The sequence below is a fragment of the Caretta caretta genome, chromosome 22, assembly GCF_965140235.1.
Source record: "Caretta caretta isolate rCarCar2 chromosome 22, rCarCar1.hap1, whole genome shotgun sequence".
Lineage (NCBI taxonomy): Eukaryota > Metazoa > Chordata > Testudines > Cheloniidae > Caretta > Caretta caretta.
The window spans coordinates 9586157-9610570 of NC_134227.1; positions in this window are offsets into that span (position 1 = coordinate 9586157).

Genomic DNA, 24414 nt, shown 5'->3' on the forward strand with positions numbered 1-24414 from the left:
TCTCCATAGATTTGACTCAAAGTAACACTGGAACTTGCGAGAAGAAAAGACCCTCCCTGTCCATTGCTGGAAATCTTTCCGTTTCCTTTGGATGGCCCTGGTGCATATTTGAGGGATATGAAAGGGAATGATTGCACCCATTTCAAACCCAGGTGATAGGTGCCGGCTCAGAAGTTCATAACCCTTGCATTATTGCTCTATTGTCATTAAGGAATTAGCACAATGACTGACAACCCAATTCCTTCCCTCTTTGCATATGGAAGGAAATCTAATGCTGGTCAAAGGGGCCAGGGAACATTCACCACCTCTGTGACCCATTAGCACCTGAGACCTCTTACAGTATGTCTACACGGCAGCAAAAGCCCCGTGACACTGTTGCAGCTGGCTCAGATCAGCTGACTTAGGTTCATAGGGCTCCAGCTGCAGGGCTAAAAATGGCAGTGTAAGATATTCGGGCTCAGAGACCCTGCAAGGGGGGCTGGGGTCTTGGAGCCCATGTTCAGCCCAAGCCTGAATATGTGAAATATAACTTTTCGCCCTGCGAGCCAGAGTCAATTGACGCAGGCTCTGAGACAGTGCTGCAGGTATTTTTTATTGCAGGGGAGATGTACCCTTACATACGGAGCAGAAGACTTTCCAACGCTCCACTTACTCACTATGCTGTGTGACCGCCAGATTGACAACTCAGAAACTGATGCTGCCTATCCAGAGAATTGCAACATTGCAGGACCAGCTTCCTCCACACAACCCTCCCGGTATACCCAGTCCCTGTTGTGGCAGGCCCACTTCTTAATGGGTGGAATTCAATCTTCTGGAAAACCAAGTCAAGGAAGTGTGGTCTAGTGGGCAGCGAACCAGTCTGAAAATTTGTTGTTTCTAGCTGTACCACTGACTTGCTGTGGGATCTTGGCCAGTCACTTCCCTTTTCTGTGCCTCTTTGTCGTCCCCCCCGTCCCACCATACCCTTTCTCTGTCTTTCCTGCTTAGACGATGTGTTCTTCAGGGCTGGGACTGTTTCTCACTGTGTATATGTGCAGCCACTGAGGCAATGGGACCTCTAAATCCCTCTATGCTACTTTGGAAATCACTGGCAGGTTGGGTTAATTTTGTTGAAGTTTGGGGCATGGGTGAGTGAAATAAGACTTAACTATGGAGGGACCCTATCTCCTCTCCGGGATATGGTATGGAACAGTTCTGCTGTGGCTGGCAATAAGGGATGCAGGAGCAACCACTGGGATTGAAAAGAGGAACATGCTCCCCATTGGAGCTGGTTGGGGATGCTTTGGTGGTACCACTTTTCAGTGGACAACGCAGTTCCATAGACATCCAAATGCTTTGCAAAATTTGCCAATTATATCAAAGTTTCAGTCCAGGACAAAATCCTGGTTTGCTGCCATAATGATGGGGGGCTCACTAAAGTATTAGCCAAATAATTCTAAACATCTTTTCTGCATTCCACTCTTCTTTTTCTTTTTCAGATTCTTTAAGCAGCATGAAATAACTGAAATTAATTTTTCTCTGTGCAGGTCTTTGTCCCTATTTCCTTGTTTTTTGGCTCTGTGTACCAGCTCCAATTAAGCAGGAAAGCATCTTGTGGTTTTCTACTAATGACCCAAATGTTGCTCTCTGCTTGGAATTTCATTAGCTTGAAGTTATCTCCTTGTCCTGCAGTGCACTGCCCCACCTCTGGGGTGCACTGAGGAGGGTGATCAGAGTCAGACACAGGAGCTCTGCTAGATCTGCATGAGGGTATTTATCACTTTAGCACATTGCATCTGTGCAGTAGGATCTGCTCTGGATGCCATTTAGGGCCATAAGAATGGCCATACTGGGTCAGACCAATGATCCGTCTAGCCCAGTGCCCTGTCTTTTCCCAGTAGCCAATGCCAGATGCTTCAGGGGGAATGAACAGAACAGGGTAATTGAGTGATCCATCCCCAGTTGTCCAGTCTCAGCATTTGGCCAGATTTTTAAAGGTATCTAGGCATGTAAAGATGCAGGTAGGCACCTAATGGAGATTTCAAAAGTGCCTCACCATCTAACTCCTCTTGATTCCCTCCCCTCCCCCTGCCGGTTTTGGCTCCTCCTGCATTCAGAGAAGCAGGACTTTGCACATTCCTTGCAAATCAGATGTCGTCAAAGAAAATACCAAACTCCTCTGTAAATATCTACTGTATAGGGAACACCTTCGGGGTCCTGAACTTTGACTAGGTGCTGGGGTAAGTTACGTGCCTTGGTGCTTTTGCAACTTTAGGGTCCCAAATACCTTTAAAAATCTGGCCTTCCTTTCCAGGTGAGGGATAAGGTGTTGCTTTTTGATCTATAAAGCCCAAAATGTTTCAGACCCTGCCTCTTCCACCGCTTGATTCAACAGCCGTGGCAATTAGCTGAAGAATTTGACTGAACACTCCCCTGGTTTAGAGGGATGGGTATTCTGGATTTGGCAGACGTTGTTGTCTTGGAGGGAGGTGACAGGACAGGCTCAAAATGAATCAGAAAGCCAATGGTATAGCCAGCTACAGAACCCAGCTTTCTGAGTCTCAGTACATGACCATGCTGGTTGAGTGACACAAAGGTCACCTGCTCTCTGAGGAATGGAATGGGAGCGGGTTGCTGAAGAGGGTTGGAAGGCAGAGAGAGAAGCTGGTGTGTTTATTCAGGTGGACAGGGAGGGCTTGGGGTCACTTTGACTTGCTGAGCTCTGGCCATAAGCAAGAGACTCCATAGCACTCCAGGCCAAGCTTCCATCAGCAAGGTACCTGAGGTCTGTAGCTCTCTGGTATGTCCACCTGGAAATTCTGTGCCGGCTGTTGAGTGAATAATAATTGGTAGCTCCCCATTTGTTTGTTTTTATATATGAAATTCAGTTCATTTGACACTCACCCTAAAGTTTCAATATGCCAAAGATATTTCTATTGGCAACACAGGAGTCTAAGAGGACTCTGAAGGTTTTGGCAACTGAGTAGGGAAGAGTTGGGGCTCTCAGCACTGAGATGGGGCATGGAAAGCAGTGTTAGGGCAAAAATCACACTCACTCTCTGTTCCTGCTAACATTATCAGCAGTGAAATCACCTAACGATGTTGACATTCAATTAGCCATCTTTAGGTTTCAGAATCAACAGCTCCTTGGGATGAATGGGAAAGGTCACACCTTTCTTAGAGCATTGGTTCAGGGTTGTCTACAAGCTCAGGAAGGTAGCACTGCATCAGTTTGCTTTAGAAGATTTTCTTCCCAAATATAAAAACTAGAAACTCAACACCACCTTGGTATCTCTTGGACTGTGGGGGTTCTGGGGGGCTGGTTCAGAGGCTCTAATTTATGCCCTGGTTACAGCAGTCACCAAGGGGCCATCCAGCAGCTGAACACAGAAGGAGCTCAGTGCGTACCGTGACCATAACATCTCCTGCTCTCAACTTTATACCTGTGCTGAATGCTTTTCTGAATTGAGACTCAAAGGCCCAGTCCTGCAACAGACGGTGCATGTCCCAGGAGGTGCTGAGCACCCTCGTATCGTGCTGGAGTCTAAGATGTGCAGCTCAGACTCATGCCAGTTCGGCGTCACTCAAATAGGCGAGCTGCTCAGTGGGGGCCTGTTCCTTATTCTGGGGAGGAAGCAGAGTTTACTGTGCTCCTGCATTTAAATGGACGACTGTTGCATTTGCCAGCTGGTGACCAGACACTGAAGCTCACTTCAGCGCCTAGCAAAGCGCCCAGCCTCTGTGTGCCACTCCAGCCCAGACTCGCACCAGGGCCTGTCAGCTGTGTCAAAAGGGGTCTTGAGGGCAAGCGTGTTTTACGGCACTCCTCTCCAGTGGCAGCTGCCCTTTGCCCGCTCAAACCTTCAACTGTCCTATGGCTCCATCTTGGTTGGTTCTGGACCCAAGTGCCTTGTGTTGCTGGAGCAGGGGACGTTGTAACCTGATGCGCATGGCAGCGTGAGCATCCTGCTGACCCAGAAAAATGCAGTGTTTGTCTAGTATCTGTTACGCCCCCCCTCGTCTCGTGATTGATAGCGGCTCGCGGCTGGCCGGCCATTTGGAATTCATTAGTGCAATCACAGATGGAGCCCTCTCAAATAATCTCTCCCTCCTGTGCTTTCCCAGGCTTATTATGAGAGGCCGAACTGTGCTTCTAGAACCCCTCCAGGGTGGCTCAGTGCTTCAGTGGCCATGCTCTAAGCTGGGGCAGACTGCTGTGTTTCAAGGCTCAGAGCTGGATAGACTGTGGGGGGGGGGGGGGAGGGGGCATCTCCCTCCTCCAAAAGGGTGAAATTTAGCCTTTTGCACAGGAGCAGCACAAGGGCTGAAGTTAGACTTAAGGGGTGCCTAGGACTGGCTCTGGCCCTCTGCAGGGGGGTGAATTTATGTATGCACCTCCCTCTTCAGGGTGGATCCCCTGGCAATAAGTCATCTGAGGCCAGGTCTTGGGTAAGGTGCCCAATTGTTCAGCCACTGCTGCCTGGCAAATAGATACCCCTGGGCTCAGCAGTTGTGACTTTGATTCCCTCTCAATATGCTGGTCAGCACCACTACATAGCAGAGAAAGCCCTGGACTAGGTCTTTGGAAACCTGTTTCTGTTCCTATCTCTGCTGGTGACCTCATGCAAGTCACTCCCCTTCTCTGTGCCTCAGTTTCCCCATCAGTAAAATGGGAGCCATGCTCCCGAGTCCCTCTGAAAAGCACCTTGAGATTGAGGGATGAGAACAACCCCTACGCGTGCTTATCTTTCAGTAGTATTGCCGGGGGGGAATGCTATAGATGGAGGCTGTTGTTGCTGAAATTTGGCTTCAGTGAAGCAGAATGATGCAGTGATAGTGTTGTAATAATGGGTGGTAGTGGGGGGAATGGAGAGCTGCCTGGTTTGCACGCCCCTACACAGGCCACTGCTGCGTGTATGACCTGCACTTAGTGTAGTGCCCCAGATGCTGACTTTTTCTCTGCCACGGTCATGTGGGTATTGGGGGGGACTTTGTCCAGTTCAGTGGATGTGGGGACACACAGATCCCATCTGAGATCAGACACCTCATGGGTTTCCCCTATGAAAATTCAACTCCCATTCTCCAATCTCTAGAGTGGTGCAGCACCGGAAGAGATGGAACAGAGCCAGCTCCATTCGTAGCTCATTTTAAACACCAGTTTTCAGATGAGATATAAAACATAGGTCCTGGCCATCTGCAGTCATTCAAGAGCTCATGGCCTTTCTGCAAGAAGGGGGTAGCAACCCTGTGTCCTGTTCAAATTCCAGTCTGAGGAATTTACAAGAGTAATTTAGGGCTGCAGATTGTAATTACTCAATTTCCTGTCCTAAACTGCTATACAGTGTTGCTGCGTGCTGTTAAATAGCATCCACCCACCCCAGAGGTGGCTGCATTTCAGTGGTGAAAGAGATCTCTGTTCATAAAATTTGTCAACTTTCTCTGGATCTTCAGCTAAAACATGCCTTTCCTGGGTTGACAAACTGGGTGCCCTGCAGAAATGACCACTTATTGTCACACATTGGAGAGAACCAGCCAGAGACAATTGTTACCATTGGACCAGATATACCCATTCTTTGGGCAGTTGAAATTGGGGAAAAGAGAAGAACAGGTGAAAGGAAAAACTGTACAATTTTATTGTACAATCTCATTAGGAAACTAATTTCTAACCCCCTCTAGGTTGCCTTTCATGTTATCACTTTTTATTTGTGATGATCCTATTTTAATTGTTTGTGCAGCAGCACGAGTGACTTATCAGCAGTTTGGGAGGTACTTGATAAATAGCATTATTCTGAGAGGACGGCTAGTCCAGTGGTTACAGCACTCACCTAGGACAGGAAAGACCTTGGATAAGTTCCCTGCTCAAACATACTGTGTGACTTGAGCAAGTTATCTTAAACTTATGGCTATTTCTCCTCTGTAAACTGGAGAAAATGGAACTTCCCTATATCACAGCGGTGTTGTAAGGACAAATATATTAAAGATTGTGAAGCGCTTTGACATGTGTTGACAAAAAGCTCTAAATAAGATAAATATTATGATGTTAGGTATTAGTATTCCTTGCCTTATCACAGTCCTCATAGAATTATGCCCCACATAAGAGAATCTTTATTTATTTAATCTTTTTCTCTTCCCTTCTGGCTGGGTTGAACTAATCCTTTTCCTCTGATATTACTGTCAATTTGAGCTTGCTGGGAATTTTTCAACCAAAAATTTTGTTTCAAAAATACCAATTCTTTGCAGGAAAATCTTTTTGTGATTTGACAAATTTCTCAAGTGGGAAATTGTTTGGTTTTAGGTTTTTAGGGTTTTTTTTTTAGTGGGGGAGGGTGTTTGGGGGGGAAAGTTTTGAAATTCTTGAAACATTTAATTTTGAAATGCATTTTTGTTTTGGAAATTTAAACTAATTAGGATTAACAAAAGAAATTACAAGTAATTGAAATTAAAATGAAACACTTCAGAATTATCAAAACAAAAGCTTTCATTTGACCTTGAACTGAATTCCACCTCCCCCCCGCCAAGTTCAGTTTGCAAAAATTGAGATTTTTGACTTTGTCCCAAATCAGGATGGATTTTGGTTTTTTTTAAATCTCAAAATTTTCATGGGACAAAAAAACTGTTACCCATCCAGCTCTAATGTCATAGAATCATAGAAGATTAGGGTTGGAAGAGACCTCAGGAGGTCATCTAGTCCAACCCTCTGCTCAAAGCAGGACCAACCCCAACTAAATCATCCCACCCAGGGCTTTGTCAAGCTGGGCCTTAATAACCTCTAAGGATGGAGATTCCACCACCTCCCTAGGTAACCCATTCCAGGGCTTCACCACCCTCTTAGTGAAAAAGTTTTTCCTAATATCCAACCTAGACCTCCCCTAGTGCAACTTGAGGCCATTACTCCTTGTTCTGTCATCTGCCACCCCTGAGAACAGCCTAGCTCAGTGGTGGGCAACCCGCTTCCTGCAGCTCCTGTTGGCCAGGAACAGCAAACTGTGGTCACTGGGTGCAGCGGGTGGCCATGCCGGAGGACGGTCAATGTAAACAAACTGTCTTGTGGCCTGCCAGAGGATTACCCTGGTGGGCCGCAGGTTGCCCACCATTAGCCTAGCTCCATTATCTTTGGAACCCCCCTTCAGGTAGTTGAAGGCTGCGATCAAATCCCCCCTCACTCTTCTCTTCTGCAGATTAAATAAGTCCAGCTCCCTCAGCCTCTCCTCATAAGTCATGTGCCCCAGCCCCCTGATCATTTGTGTTGCCCTTCGCTGGACTGTCTCCAATTTGTCCACATCCTTTCTGTAGTGGGGGGCCCAAAACTGGATGCAGTACTCCAGATGTCGCCTCATCACTGCTAAATAGAGGGGAATAATCACTTCCCTCTATCTGCTGGCAATGCTCCTACTAATGCAGCCAAATATGCTGTTAGCCTTCTTGGCAACAAGAGCACACAGTTGACTCATATCCAGCTTGTCGCCCACTGTAATCCCCCTGTCCTTTTCTGCAGAACTGCCATTTAGCTAGTCAGCCTGTAGCAGTGCATGGGATTCTTCCTTCTAAGTGCAGGACTCTGCACTTGTCTTTGTTGAACCTCATCAGATTTCTTTTGGTCCAATCCTCCAATTTGTCTAGGTCACTCTGGACCCTATCCCTACCCTCCAGAGTATCTACCTCTTCCTGCAGCTTAGTGTCATCCGTGAACTTGCTGGTGGTGCAATCCATACCATCATTCAGATAATTAATGAAGATGTTGAACAAAACCGGACCCAGGACCGACCCCTGGGGCACTCTGCTTGATACCAGCTGCCAACTAGACATCGAGCCATTGATCACTACTCATAGGGCCTGACAATTTAGCCAGCTTTCTATCCACCTTACAGTCCATTCATCCAATCTATACTTCTTTAACTTGCTGGCAAGAATACTGAGGGAGACCATATCAAAAGCTTTCCTAAAGTCAAGGTATATCATGTCCACTGCTTTTTCCCCATATCCACAGAGCCAGTTATCTCATCATAGAAGGCAATCAGATTAGTCAGGCATGACTTCCCTTTGGTGAATCCATGCTGACTGTTCCTGATCACCTTCCTCTCCTCCAAGTGCTTCAAAATGGATTCCTTGAGGACCTGCTCCATGATTTTTCCAGGGACTGAAGTGAGCCTGACCAGTCTGTAGTTCCCCAGATTCTCCTTCTTCCCTTTTTAAAAGATGGGCACTATATTTGCCTTTTTCCAATTGTCTGGACCTCCCCCCGATTGCCACGAGTTTTCAAAGATAATGGCCAATGGCTCTGCAATCACATCAGCCAGTTCCCTCAGCACCCTTGGATGCATTGCATCCGGCCCCATGGACTTGTGCATGTCCAGCTTTTCTAAATAGTCCTTAACCTGTTCTTTCGCCACTGTGGGCTGCTCACCTCCTCCCCATGCTGTGCTGCCCACTGCAGCAGTCTGGGAGCTGACCTTGTCTGTGAAGAGCGAGGCAAAAAAAAGCATTGAATACTTCAGCTTTTTCCACATCTGTCACTGGGTTGCCTCCCCATTCAGTAAGGGTTCCACACTTTCCCTGACCTTCTTGTTGCTAACATACCTGTAGAAACCCTTCACGTTACCCTTCACACCCCTTGCTAGCTGCAACTCCAATTGTGCTTTGGCCTTCCTGATTACACCCCTGCATGCCTGAGCAATATTTTTATACCCATCCCTGGTCATCTGTCCAAGCTTCCATTTCTTGTAAGTTCTGTTTCGTGTTTAAGCTCACTGAAGATTTCTCTGTTAAGCCAGGCTGGCTGCCTGACATATTTGCTATTCCTTCTGCACATTGGGATGGTTTCTTCCTGCACCCTCAATAAGACTTATTTAAAATACAGCCAGCTCTCCTGGACTCCTTGCCCCCCTCATATTAGCTGCCCAGGGGATCATGCCCATCAGTTCCCTGAGGGAGTCAAAGTCCGTTTTTCTGAAGTCCAGGGTCCATATTGTTGCTCTCCTTTCTTCCTTTTGTCAGAATCCTGAACTCGACCATCTCATGTCTATGCCATTGTGCCCATTGGGCCTGATTCTCTGTTGCCAAGCCCCTTTGCTGCTTCATTAACACAGCGCAAAATGAGCACAAAATGTTTGTAAAATGCTACTGGACCAGAATATCTATGCAGGGGAGGAGGGCTGTGCAAGCAGCAGGTCAAATTGGATCTTGGTAACAAATAGTCATTAAAACAAACAGGATAAAATGAAAAGGAGGACTTGTGGCACCTTAGAGACGAACCAATTTATTTGAGCATAAGCTTTCGTGAGCTACAGCTCACTTCATCGGATAAAATGAGGAGGCAGCCCCACATGTAAAACGCTTCCAGATCACAACGATGGTGATTCACACCTATTTTGCACTGATGTAAAAGATAACACAAGATTAAAAGCAGGGAAGAATTGGCCCCTATGGGCCAGACACTCAGTTAGTGTAAAGCAGCATAGATCCAATGCTGATTTACACCAGCTGAGACGCTGGCTCAATTCCTTTAGTGGACACCCACACAGTCCCACAGCAGTACTGGCCGAGTGGGCATTTTGTTCCAATTCACCAGTACTTGTCTGAAGCTGAACGATGGCATGGAGCAATGAACCTGAACTTGTGATCTGAAAATCGGCTCCACTCTCACAATCCCCAAGACTGTGCAGACCAACCCAGCGGCAACAGAGATGGTCAATAGGAGGTGTCTCTGAAGAGTGGCATGATGGAGGAAGCACATGCTGCAGGGAAAGTGAGTCCCACAACTGAGGGGGCTGTCACAGAAAGAACTTTCTCCATCACTGATCTATGGCCTGATAGAGGAGCCCCTAAAAGATGCTGTCAGCAGAGAAACTCGCCCGAATAAGGCTCAGTGTGGTGGACTTGGTCACGCCCATTAAAGTCTTTAAAAATTGTCCCCAGATACTTACATAGGTGGTTCCCTTACATACATTGACTCCTTAATGGTCTTGATCATGTCTCCCCCTAGTGGCTGGGGCTATAACAGCCTGATATTTGCTTACACCCCCGGGAGTTACTTTGTTAGCTCAAGTTGTAGAGGCTTTTGCTTAAGGTCTTGGGTCTGATAATCTTAGACAGCCATGGTATCTGTATGTGGACATGGTTTGCCATACCAAAGGGTGTGGGACTGAGCTCAGATTTTCATGCCACTTCCAGGGTGTCATTCACAAGCAGGCTCTGTTGAACGGCAGAAGAAAGTAGAGACGGAGACCAAGCTATTAAAATTTAGCTCCGATTTTGACCCCTGCTTTCTCCTCCACCAAGCTCAGAGTTTTCTGATCCAAAGCTGCGCTTCTGCCACAAGCTTGGTGTTCTGGGCTGCCTTCCCCACAAAATCAAACCCTGGGGCTCTTTGGATCCAGGAGACTGGGTTTGGGTCCATCTCTAGGAGCAGCCTCCTTTCCAATCCAGAAACTGTAGCCAAGACTAACATCAAGGAGGCAAATTATAAATAAACGTGCCGCGGAGCAGGATCCTCACCCCTGCAGCCTCTGAGAAAATCCACATGGCCTGTGACTCAGAGCTGAACCTTAATGTTATCTCATTTGTCTGAGATCATTCTTGGGGAGGAGAATAACCCCAATGGGATGTGTCCGTGACTATGCATGAAGACTTCCCAGCCAGTTTATCAGTGTTCCTGTTCCCCTAGCAAGTTTGCCCAGAAAAGCTGATGCTAGAGCTACGAAACAGAAGCCTATATGAAAACAGAAGCCTGGAGCAAATCTGCTTTCCAAACAGCTTTCTCCCCTTGGGGATCACTTGTGCTTTTGGCTGTAAAAGCAGAGCTTGGCTGTGGGCGTGCAGAAATTAAAATTCCTGTGTGCAGAGTTAACTGCCTGTGCCCACTGCTTCTGCCCTCAAAATACACATGCAGGGCACCCTTTGATTTCACTCAGAACTGATGCCAAGTCTCTGTGGAAAGACCTCAGCGGGCTAAAAATGCCAAGTGAAAGCCTAAGTGTGTTCCATGAAGAAAGAAGAGCTGAGCGGCAAGCTTTCACATGCACATCTGGATTAGGTTTCGGCCTCATTCTGCTTTTGGGTTGGAGGGCAAACTAGGTCTTGGGTTGCAGAGGTGAAATCTCATGAGCTGTTTCTATGGCAATATGAACAAAATGTCCGGAGCTTCATGAGATCAGCTAATTAATGTCACAAGATTTCCACCATCTTGATGGCCAACTTCTCTCCAGACTGGCTAGATTCTTTCTAGATTTCCACTAGATTGGTAGCCGTCTCACCCACCTGCTTGTATTCTTGCTAGTTTTATCCCCATCTTGGATTGAAATCGCTAAGGAATTCCTGTGCTGGAGAGATTTCCCCCTTTTTGGGATTTGGCCAAAGCAGATGCGAAAAATTCAGCTCCTTCCTATTTTGGAACTGGCCTACAGCCAAAACCTTTGGGACGGTGGGTTCCGATCCAGGAATTTAAACCTGAATACCCCAAAATTTGGGGAAGCATATTCCTATTTGGTGCCATATCTAATGGAGAGGAAATTATTTTAAAAGGGCAAAAGAATGAATAATGCCTCTTAGGAATTATTTAAAATAGTCCATTTATAAAAACAGATCATCTGTCTTTCTATAGCCAGGGTTGCTAGTGTAACCCGTTGGTGAGTGTATGTTTCCTCTTTCTGCCTGATTCACGGAGGATACGAGTCTGTCCCAGCCCTCAGAATCCTCCACGCAGAGGTCGACTCTTTTTAGCTCAAGCTGTAGCAATTTGTGTTTGATAGCTCTGGCAGTCCCCGGTACAATCCTTATTGTGTCCGCTAAAATGGCCGCTGTCAAATTAGGCCAGGTCCGTCTGGAAATGCTTTGCCTGTGTAGCTATACAGGCAAACATTGCTAATGGAGAGAGAGATTATACTGGCAAAAAAAAAGTGGTGTTTTTTTTGCCAGTGTACTGTTTATATAAGGTCCCTGAGTAAGATAAGCTATAGCAGCAAAAGCGCTCTTATGCCAGCAGAACTAGGGATTTTACTGGTATAGAAATGTTTCAAGGAATCCCACTCCTAACCAGCATTGCTTTACTGGCAAAAGTTTCTAATGTACACATGATTTTGGTATGAAAGCAGGGATGTTTCTCCCCGTGCTTCTTCATAGCCCTGTGTGATCACGTCAGCTCAGCCGTTTGGTTCACGCCGCTGGAGAGGACCAGTCGGCACGTTGGTGCTGGAGGTGTTGCCTTTTGAGTGAGACTTACAAAATGGATGTCCTGACCCCCTGTGGTCATTTTAAAGATCCCGTGGCCCTTTCAGAAGAATAGGTGGATCAGCCCAGGTGTCTTCCTCAAATTCTGGCTCAGGCTTTTCTGTTTCCTCAATTTCCATAGGATACCGGACTCTTCTTTACTTTCTGCCCAGTGCTATTGCTATTGTTGTGCGTTGCTGTACACTCATAAACAGCTGTTATGTTCCACCCCAGAGGTGGCTGCATTTCAGTTGTGGCTGGGACGATGCTCATAGATACTCTTTCACCTGGTGGATGTGGCGTGAAGTATATTGACTCAGTAGTTATAAAGTGCTTTGGGATCCTCCCATGGAAAGACTAAAGAAAGTGCAAAGTACTCATGCTAATCATTCCCCTATGGGTTTTCAGTCTCCGATTTCTCTGTCTCTTTCATGTCATTTGATTAACTTATCTCATTTCCTGTTCTCTCTCTGATGTCTCCTAGAAGATGCTCCACCCTAGTTTTTGTTGCAGCCTGAGATATCTGTAAATTATGGGAAGGAGTTTGGGAAGTGTAACCTTGTCATAGTTCTATGTTTTGATTGATTACTCTCTTGGCCTCTGGTTCTCCCAATGGAGACCTAGTTGCGTTTCTTCTGACCCACTGTAAAGAGATGAGCTAGTTCAAATTATCAAGAAAAATGGTTTGGCTCTTACAGGCCACCCACGGAGTGCTGAAAAATCCCCAGATATCTTGGCCCAGACCATGACCGCAGCTCATAAGGTGCTGGTTGGGGCTGTGTGAAACCTAAATGGTTTTAGCACATATGAAGTTGAACTGAACCAGTGGGTTTGCTTTGTATAGGTTCTTGACTCTCTGTGGTAGAATCACTTTGAGTCCCAAGTTAGTGCAAATCCAGGTGTTCAAAGAGTCTGATTTTCAGCCAGGAGTCTTATTTTTTTAATTGCTCCCACAGTTGTTGGTGCAAATAATTGATGTCCCATTCCAGCAAAGCACTTACACATGTGCTAAGTCTGAGCACACGAGTAGCGGTCTGCTTAAAGTTATGCTTGTGCTTTGCTGGAAGGGAGCCTAGCTGAGGTTAGTTGGGTGACTGACCACTGAACAGTACCAAAACAATAGCCTCCTCTCAGTGGCATAGGAATATATTTGAGTACAGAAACCCATTTGTGGGCTATGGGAAACTGAGGCATCACTTGACAAAGACACCTACAGCCAAAATGTTGTCGTCTTGAACCTGCTCTCACTTACACCCATTTTCTACTGGTGTAGTAGCTCTATTGAGTTGCTCCGGGTTTGCACCCAGGCAAGTCCGATATGAACCAGACCCTTGTGCTCTTATCTTCCCCTTATCAGTCATAACCTTGCAGCTTAAATAGCTTTGTTCCTTCAAAAAATAAACAAAAGTTGGACGAGTTTTGATTTTTCCAATCCCCTACCTGGCAGTGCTCCTAGAATAGCCACGAGGCTCACACAGATTTTTATCATAATATTTGGTATTTCTATAGCCCCTTTCATCCCAAAGTGCTTTGTAAATTGCACGCCCACCCTCAAGTCCAGGCTCCTCTCCAGTGGAGCACAGTTTCTCTTTAAGGAACCAATCCTGCAAGGTGCTGAGAGCCTCCCATATGATACAGAGGACCCCTTTCCCTGAAGTCAATTAGAGACTGGAAGTTTGCAAATAGAAGGGGTCACAAGCACCAGTATTGTGAATCTACAAGTTTTATTCTTTGCTATCCTCACCCAGCTCAAATGAGCAGTAACTGCCAGTATCAGGAGCATGCCTTTCCACCAACTGCCTTTAAACATCCTAGTGGACCCTGCCTTTACATCAGCCCCATGGGCATGAAGTGGCAATCAAGGTATAGAAACAGCAAAGGGGTAATTCATGAAGCGTTTATAATTTGCCCTTAAAAATTGGCTTTGGGCCCATTGCTGTGGCCAAGGCGTGAGGAGGTCATTAAGCAGTTTGTGTTTGGATGAGCACCTGGGATCCTTTGCTGTGCAGGTGTTGGGATGTGAGACCCATTGCATGTGGCAGCCTTTTACACCATTTTGCACAGGTGCAAATGATGACACAAGGTGCAAGAGACCAGGGAATCCGTTCCAAGGAAGGTAGTGGTGAAGTGAACGACGTCTGTGACTCATGGTTTTGGTTGAGCAGCACTCCTGCGTGGAAAAACACATTTTGATAGGTGGGAGGGATGGCGGTGAATTTGGAAATTACATTTTTTTTTTCAAATCCATCTTGGCCTTATGACAAAGTCCAGCTCAGCGGAGTTGAAGGACAATTATGGGTCCAGGCTGGGCAGCAGTCCTGGGTCCTGTCTCAGTAAAGACATTCAGAATTCAGCTTCATCCCATACTAAGAACCTTTCTCCCCTGTATGCGAGGCATTTCTGAAAACTCCAGCTCTTGCTGCTAAATTGTTTATCAAGAAGTGGATAACAGCTTAGATGTGGGTGATAAAAATACCCCTTGGCCCCATAATTAAATGTGACACTGGACAAACTCCTGTATCGCTTGGGTATGAAACCCTACCAGATCATTGGCAGGTCACAGAAACCACACAAAGAGCATTCAGTGTGAATGCCCAATCTCAGCTGTTTCACTTGGAACTCTATCCTTTGAGCTTGAGGAGATTTTAATCTTGTTTTTCTTATAATCGCCACAAAGAGCCCCTATCCTGAACGCATTAACCCTTTCAATTCAGGGCTGAGTGTAGCTTTGTGTTTTCCCCCGGGAGGTTAATCAGTGGGTTTTGGGGGCTGGGGAAGGCTGACAAGGAGTCCAGCGGGTGTAATGAGTTTGGCAGTCTCAGCCATGCAGTGCTGATGAGGAGCAGGGTGTTAGACTAACCCCAGCAGGAGTTAGTGAGAGTTTTGTTACTGACTGCAGTGAGAGAAGGCCCGAGTTGATCTGTTGGGGGAGACGGTGAATCCTTTCAGAGGTGATGTGAATGTGATGCTAATTAATATCTCGTTAGTGAGTTTTCCAGGGTGTCACATTGCAGCTTGCTACTGTCACCTCTCCTCCGCACCACGAGTTCCTGTAACAAAGCTCTCTTCCTTATCATGCCCTGGGTACTTTGGCCAGCACCTGGAAAATGCTTCCAAACGCAGCATCATCTCATCCAAAGTAAACACACTCACTACCCTGGTGCTGACCCCTGTGGGATTATTAGTTCTGGAAGCCACTTGCCCTGCCTCCTGCCAAAACCCCCACCCATAGCCCCGTCAGAAGTCATCTCTTCCCTGGCCTCGGAGATGCCCAAATGTTGGGATTCCTCACAGTGGAAATAGCCTCATTAGTTCTCTCATTCTCCTGAAACTGAAGAATTGACCATTTCCACTGGGAGTAGACCAGGAACCCGGTTTAAATTAACAGGCACATGCTCCAAGGGAGGTCTGCATGGGGCTGCATCGAGATGCTAGCCAGGAGCAGGGGAGAAAGTTTTTATTGGTAAAAGTGAAAATCCAAGGGCTTAGATTCCTTGGTGTCTGGGGGGAAAAAAAACCCACACACTCCTTAGAGAGAGATCCTTCAGAGACGCTCAAGTGGAAAGAAGCCCATTAACCCTTATAATGTGGTCCTTTTGCCACAACCTTGCGCTGCTGGGATCTGGTAACAGCCCCCTAAGCCCAAAGGGATCTTAGGATATAGCCACTCTACTCAGTGTCTACACATGTGTCCTACCTGGCTGTACCTGGAACCTTCAGCAGCAGGGCAGATGTGTTCTAACTGGGCATACCTGGAAAACTCAGTCAGCAGGACCGTCCAACCGTGCTACCCTGACGTCCGGGGAGGTGGCAGTTGTTCCATCTGGCTGTAGCTGGAAAGTTCAGCAGTGAAGCATTTCAAACCCAGTTCTTTTAGAGCTGGTTGCAAGATCTGCTGACCTCTTGTACACACGTGTCTATAAAGGGAAGGCAATTAAGTGATTATCCGCTAATGAATCAAAATCAGAATCGGCCAGGTTGCCTGGGAATGAGGCCAGCCTTTAACCATCTGGTGAGATAACATTATAATGCTTTCATCTAAGAGCTGCCGTAAGAGAATACATCAAGACTGGGATCAGGGGCAGATGAGGGGGAAAATAGGTATTTCCATCAGCCGGGGGAACACTTTGAGACTTTCTCCTCACTGCCAAGGAATGTTGCCCATCGAAAGTTTCATCTCCCTACCATATCGTTGGGCAGATGTGGTTTTAGTGTCACTGGCATATGGGTGCATGAAAGCAGAGCCCCCACCGTCCTGGGGAGTGGGAGTGGGGCTGGCCAAAATGTTTCTATCAAACCTGTTTTCTGCTGGAAAATTGAGGGTTTTTTCTGCAATTTTTTTTTTTTTTTGCGAGAAAGTGTCTGCTGGAAAATGCGAATATTCATCAATAAGTCAAACGCCCAAAAACGGAAGTATTTTGGGTTTTAATATTTTGATAAGTCAATTTTCTGCAGAAAATGTTGACCAAATAAAGGTGGTCAATTTTCAGTGGAAACGAAACTTTCTTTTCCAACCAGCGCCATCTGTCATTTTAAAAATAACCTCCCCCTCCCACACACACACTTGGGAACTGGACACTTTTTCCCCTGGAGTGCCACACACTATGCAAACGTTCATTGATCCAACCGTGGCATACACCTGTCAGTATTCTCATATTGGACATTCACCTTACAAACACAGATCACTTAAAGGGTTACTAAGGCTGTGTGCTTACATATCACACATATTTTCAAAAGTGTCGAAGCACTTTGCAAATCTGAGTAAATACAATTAGCCTCATTTTACAGATGAGGAAACTGAGGCATTCAGAAGGAAAATGATTTACTTAGAGTCTCATACACTGAAACGACAGCAGACCCAAGCATTTTAGGTTTACTGAAACCCAGGCCCCCACTCTAAGTCCCTACTCAGAACTGTTGTTAGATTACTATTATATATTTTATTAGGATGTCAGGTTAGTTTGTTATTATCTGAGGCATATTGGTAGAGTTAGTGCTGGAGTGAGATTAATATTATCATGTTGTATTATGGAAACGAATCGATTTATGGTGCCCTAGAGCACTGGCTGGATGCTCATTTGTGCTTTATAAATAAATAAAACCGTAACAGGGCCATGCTTTCCCCAAATCTTAAACTAACCTTGTAAATGAAGAGAAACCTTGTTCCAGAGAGGACTGAAAGCCAGAGTCTTGTTTAATGAATAAATGACCTCTATCTACCTTTCATCTGTCCAGGACCCCAGCTGGCCCTCTAGCAGAAATTTTGTTCAGAGGAAAGCTCTTAGAAAGAGACAGCCAGAGTTGAGGGAAACTGTTATCTGATGACAGATCTCACTTATGCCTTCAGGGGTTCAAATACACATTTCACAGAGATTTTCGAAAGCCAATTATTGTTATAGGTAGAGATGGGCAAAGCCTATTGGAGAAATGAGAAACCAAGTTGAATTTTCACCCAATACTCACCTCTTAGCTCTTTTATTTCCATTATCTTTTTTGTTTCTATTTGCGGCATATAAGCAGAAGTTAAATAAAAAACATAAATACTCTTGCTAGAAAGTTGTAAGATAACACTACTTTATTTCTTAGACTCAAGAACCCCCAAACCAGAGAAAGGCAAAGCAGGCTGCTCCTTAAGCAGAGAGGCACAATTCACCCCACCCTGCTCCAGGCAGGCTCTTTGCAGACTGGCTGCTGAAGAGCCCCAGATCACACACTTCCCTACGGGCCCTTAGCTTGCAAACAGGACCAGGAATTTTTTACCCTTAAAGTGATCACTTGCAATTTTAACACAGTTTTCAATGTATCACACTTTTTAGTGCCCTTCTGTGCTGTGTAATCCTGAGTTCAGTCTGAGAGCAGATTCATAAGCCCCAAAATAACCATGCTAGAGGCTGATCCTTCCGTTTTTTGACCTAGCTGGTAGCAGAGAGCCCCAGAAATCTCATAGGAGAAAGTATTCCCGCCAGATTCACAACCTAGTTTTGCAAGTTTAAGAGGCTCAGATGGGGTTCAAAGGAACCTCCACAGTTCAGGATGCTTGTCCGAACTGAACCTCGTCACATTTGGAAGCTCATGCATTACCCACCATGACAATCAGAATGACAGCATATAACTGCTAATTGTAATATGCTGTGAGGCTGAGGAAGGACAAAGCGGCAAGAGATGCATTTTCCATGCTCTGGAAAGTACTTCAGATGACTGAAGGCCTGAATCAGCCATTGGGCTTCTCTTTCTTTCGTGTGCAGCTGTGCTATATTTACGGCCTGGCAGGGTGTGAAAGCACCAAGGCCAGCTGCATTAGAGCTGTATTTCCTGGAGACAGGTGAAAGGGTCATCAGCGGGAACTGAACCCAAGACTGCTGGAGCTAACGTGTACAGCTACAGCTGAAGCTAAAGAAGCAGGCTTCCTGGCTGTTGCCTGCAGGTAACTCATATCTCTGAGGACCAGGCACAGAGGGCAATGCACAGCATATATTGAACAGTGACGTTAGGCCTTCCTAATGCTGAGTTCTTTGCAGGTCCAGTGCAGGATGCTAGCTTTGTGATGCCGTCATTTCTAACGCTTGAAGCTACCGGACCCAGAGGAAGGATGCAATGTGTGCAGATGAATTTCCTTCTCTAGGGCCGCCCCCTCAGCCTTGCGTGGAACCCTCTTTCCATAAGAGGCCAACAGGCTGGCGTGCGACAGCTCTCCCATCCTGCTGTGTTCCGCTCCCGTCGTGCATGGGCAGCTGTGGGGAAAACGCTGCTCTGCACCCTCTGAACTGACAGCAGCATCCTAAGGATTTGGATGCTTTGCTGAACCCCGGCAAAGCTCCCATGGAGCCGTGTGATTTGGTCTCTCACTGTGGGCTGTGCTTTCAGCCTAAGCTCGGGCCTCTGAGGAGTTCCTCCTGTCTCTCCCTAAACTGCAGCGTAAGTGGAAAAAAGCTACAGCCCCACCCCGGGCCCCAAGGAAATGAATGATGCTCTTCAGTAGACATAACCCCTCCCCCCTCACGCCACCATCAGTACTGGGCTTGATGTGCAGATGGCAGATCTGTCTGGGGCTGGGGGAGGGGGTTGGGGGGTGCCGAGCAGCGCTGATAACAGGACCGGAAACCCATCAGAGACACCCAGCCCAGACCCTCTGGGCCTCATCAAAATTACCTGCCAAAAGAGGCTTTGCTCCAGACCTGCACCTTGTCAGCCTTTATGGTAATAGGAAACAGCTGCTTGTGGGGGAGGGCGAAACATAAGTGAAAGGGTATTGGGAGAAGGGGGAGAAACTATTCATAATTTTTTGCTCCTTGCACAAGGCTACAGTGTGCATTGGGTAGGGAGAACAGAGCTCTTTAAAGGGCCAGCAACATGAATTCTCAGACGTTGAGATGCTGCGTTTTGATATCTGCCTAGCGGCTGGGCTGTTATTAATTTACCTACCGATCTGTTTAAATTGGACGGTTAATTTATTTTCCTGTGTAAGATACTGCTAAGTGTCCGGCAGCTATTTCTGTCTGCCTAGCATTTAACAAACCCACCCGCACCTAGGACTTCCTGGTCGTTGCTGTTCTTTGGGCCATGCCCAACTTGGAACAGCACAGCAACATCAAGGATAGAATTTGGAACCTCTTGCAGGGCTCTGCCATGTGGGCTAAAGGAGAATCTCCCATAGCTGTGAGCACTACAAGGCTTATGACACACCATTGAGCTGTTCTGATTTCATACAGGAGAAAGCAGTGATGTGTGCCTGCATGCCAACACACTAACTAGTTTGTTACATATGTGTTTGTACAATGCCTGACACAATGGGATCCTGATCCATGATTGGAGATCCTGTAATAATAATTAGAATCATAGAATATCAGGGTTGAAAGGGACCTCAGGAGGTCATCTAGTCCAACCCCCTGCTCAAAGCAGGACCAATCCCCAATTTTTGCCCCAGATCCCTAAATGGCCCCCTCAAGGATTGAACTCACAACCCTGGGTTTAGCAGTCCAATGCTCAAACCACTAATAGTGTCTGAAGCAAACGCCCAGATCTGCACGAGCGTGTACTTGAGTCTGAACTGCAGAGCTAAGATCCAAATCCTGCTCAGAGCATTCCCTATCTTTAATTATGTGCAGAGCATTGTAGGTACAGTTTACCAAGCTCCTAAAGAGACCAGGTCCCCATGCCAAAGAGCTTACAATAGAATCCTGATAAGCACAATACATGGGACAACAGTTCATCCATAAGAAGATAAGTGGGGAGTTCAATGTATCGGGAAGATTTTGGGTAACGGTAGAGTACTCACTGCTAAGGGAGTAGGATGCTTTTCCAAATGGTGGTAGCCAAAGGAACATGGGCCAAAGCAGAAGGTAGGAAGAGGAGACAAAGGTTCAGTGAAAGCACACAAATCCAGCCAAGGCTAGTTATCCCACAAGTGCATAGCATTGGAAAGATGGGCATATTTGCCCTGATGAGAGACATTGATGCTCAGTTCCTTGTGTAGTTGCTGCAGGGTGAACCCCTAGGATAGACAGGCAATGCTGGTATTGATGTAACTCATCCCAGCTTCAATCAGGTGTGAGCTGCACCAGTGCATAGCCTTCTCCGACAGGCTTTACCTGCTTACACAAGGCCTTTCAGCTGTGATGGTGACTGGGTGCCCATGACTAGAATCCCCAGTATGGGCAAAACAATGTGTATAGATAAACACAGAGTAATGCTCATCCCCGGCCTGGCCCAAATGCTCCCACTGCCAGATAATAAATGGTCCATGACTTTGGCCTGGCCTACTCCACAAAGTTTTGCCAGTTTAGCTATGCCAGCTAGGAGGAACCAGAGGCCTGTCCATCTGATATCAATACTGGGCAAGATAATGGAGCTGCTGGTATAGGACTCAATTAATAAAAAAATTAAGGGAGGGTAATATAACGAATGACGAACAACATGGGTTTAGGGAAGATAAATCCTGTCAAACTAACTTGATTTTTTTTTTAATATTACAAGTTTGATTGATAGAGGTAATAGTGTTGATGTGATATACTTAGACAAATTCCTTACATCAGTCTTTGTCCCACATGGCATTTTTATTAAAAAAACTAGAATGAGAAATTTTCCTTGGCACACATTGAGTGGATTAAAAATTGGCTAACTCAAAATGTAATTGTAAATGGGGAATCGTCATTCGTGGATACTGTGATAGGGTGTTCTGTGGCTTGGCAGTCTAGTGGCTAGATCATTGGGCTTTCAGCCTGTAAGGCCAGAGGGAGTACTAGGGGCACCTAGGCCCTCCCTCTCCACTGGGTCCCAGCCCAGGGCTCTGTGTAGGTCAACCCCCAAACTGGGGAGATGGGGGTGTGGGGTCAAGACTGGCTTCCCTGGGCTACTTCCTACAAGTCTCTTTAGTTTGGTGCATGGCCCCACTAGTCCAGTTGTCCCACAGCTGTGCTTATTTGCAGGCTCCGCATATCAGGAGAAGCTTTACTTGCCTCAAATGGCTGTGCTAACTGGCAGGTCACTGGTCTGTCCCTTCCAGCAGGCAGGCAGAGAGCTCGTGCCCCGACTGAGCCAGGCTCCCTTCTCTTCTCCCTCCTCCATGCCTGGCATTGACTGCAGGTATAGCAGGGCAGCTCTAGCGGAACCCCGAGGTTTTCTTTAACCCCTGCTGTGCCAAACGGCAGCGTAGCTGCTTCCTCACAGATACGTAAATGGGACTCTCGAGTAAGAGTAGAGAAGTTATTTTACCTTTCTGTTTGGCAGTGGTGCAGCTGCTGCTGGAATACGCTGTTCAGTTCTGGTGTCCACAGTTCAAGAAGGATGTTGGTACATTGGAGAGGGTTCAGAGAAGAGCCACAAGAATGATTAAAGGATTAGAAAACCTGCCTTATAGTGATAGACTCGAGGAGTTCATTTTACGTAGGTTAACAAAGAGAAAGTTAAGGGGTGTGTTGATCACAGTTTATAAGTACCCACATAGGGGACAGATATTTGATAATGGGCTCTTCAATCTATCGGAGACAAATCTAACAGCATCCAATGGCTGTAAGTTGAAGCTAGACCAATTCAGACTGTAAATAAGGCAGACATTTTTCACAGTGAGGGTAGTTAACCACTGGAGCAGTTTACCAAGGGTCGTGGTGGATTCTCCATCACTGTCAAATTGTAAATCAAGACGGGATGTTTTTCTAAAAGGTCTGCTCTCGGAATGATTTGGGGGAAGTTCTCTATGCTGTGCGATCACAGTGGTCCCTTCTGGTCGTGTAGTCTAAGAGTGTGGGAAAAATCACCCCCTACAAATCAGGGCTATGCCAGCAGAATCCCCAGTGTGGACACAGCTATGCTGACAGAGGGTGTTTGTTGACAGACCTAATGTTGAGGGAGGTGATGTGGTTGGGCCGGCAGAAGAACTCCTTCTGCTGGCTTACGTTGCATCTACACTACGGGGGCTCTGCCAGAATAGCTATACCGGCCAGGACTCTGTAGTGTCGGCAAGCCCTCAGCACGGAGCAAGCCCAGGCTGGAGTTTTGTGATCTTTTGGATAACCACTGAAATGAGACACTAGGCCCAACTGTTGAGCATGCCTGCCCGAACTGTCCAGAACTCTTGGGTCTGCAGCGTGGGTCTGGCAACATTGGGTTCAGAGACACCCTGTGCAGGTTTCTGTTTTTACAGTCCTTCCTTCTTCTTGCCTCATCTCCAGCCCCCTTTCAAAGACATTAGGATTCCAGCGAGCCTCCTCTCCCTGTTCCAATGCTCGACCGTAGCTGCCAGTTTTACCTCCCTACACTCACAAGTGGGAGCTGCCCAGGTCCCTTGCTGGCAATCCCATCAGCTCATTTATAGCATCAGATGGAGCCTCCAGCACCAGCCCTGAGAGCTGCAGGGGCTCAGCTGCCATCCTGGCCTTATCAGAACATCAGACCCCATAACCCCAGGAGTTTCACCTTTGTGAAATAGGGTGAACTCTGCTATGAAATGGGGTGTGTGGAGGGTAAGCTTTTGTGAACAGTATTATTATGGCACCAGCTGCGTAATTAGGTTAGCCAGGCTCGCTTTCAGTAATAGGGGGCTGTTGTTGAGTTTTAATTAAAACCAACTTCACTGTGTCAGCAAGTGCAAAAAAGCCCAGTGAGGAATATTGGAGGTAATTTCCAAATATGGCTCTGCATGCAGACAGATGGTCAGTGCAGTGCATTGTCCAAGGGCATTGATAAGTTCAAAGAAAACAATGAGCAACGATGACTCATCAGGGGGAAGTGTCTACGAATCTCTCCTAGCTTCTTCCGGAAACTGTGGAACATCCTAGACTGTTCATCCCCAAACAACCCCTGAATTGCCAGAAGGGTCATGGAACAGCAGTCACTTTTTGCATGTATTATATGTTGCCTGGAAAAGAGGAGTCTAGTGGCTAGGTGGCTGAGCCTTGGCAAATTTACATACTATTGTCTCTGCACCTGACCTGGTATGTAATATTGGGCAAGTCACTTTCCCTCTCTTTAGACTGTAACTAGTTGGGGCAGGCCTCTGGCCTATGTGTTTGTACAGCACCTAGCACAATGGGGTACTGTTTGAGGAAATCATTAAGTTGCAAAGTCAAGCACTCAAACGTTAGGAAATGCCAGTTTTACAGTTGCTCATACAATGTCAATTCTGCCCCCTAGTGCATCCAGCCTCTGCACTGAATGAGGCGGGTGTCCCATGGAAAAACTCGCGTGTGATCATGTAATTAAAGACTGAAGTGTAATGCAGACACACAAGGGGGAGGAATTAAGGATGCATGAGCCACTGTAAACCTAGCATTTCTTAATTTCTGTATACTGTGAGTATGGTCAGTAGAGGTTTCATTTTCAGCCTGACACTGTCTAGTCTATTCCACTTCTGCCAAATTAGGAGCATTCAGAGACTTGTGGATTGCGAAGCCTGGAAGGGACCACTATGATCATCTAATCTGACCTCCTGTCTAATACAGGCAAGCGAACTGCCCCCAAATAATTCCTAGAGCAGATCTTTTAGAAAACCATCCAATCTTGATTTAAAAATGGTCAGTGATGGAGAATCCACCATGACTCTTAGTTAGTTGTTTCAGTGATTAATTACTCTCTGTTTAAAATGTGCACCATATTGTCAATATTATACTATGTTTTTTTCCAACCTAGTTTTAAAAGTCTCAAGTGATGTGGCTTCCACCAGTTGCACTGGGAGACTCTTTCACAGCCAGATACTCTCACACTAAGAGAGGACTTTCCTGATAGCCCCAAGTGCTG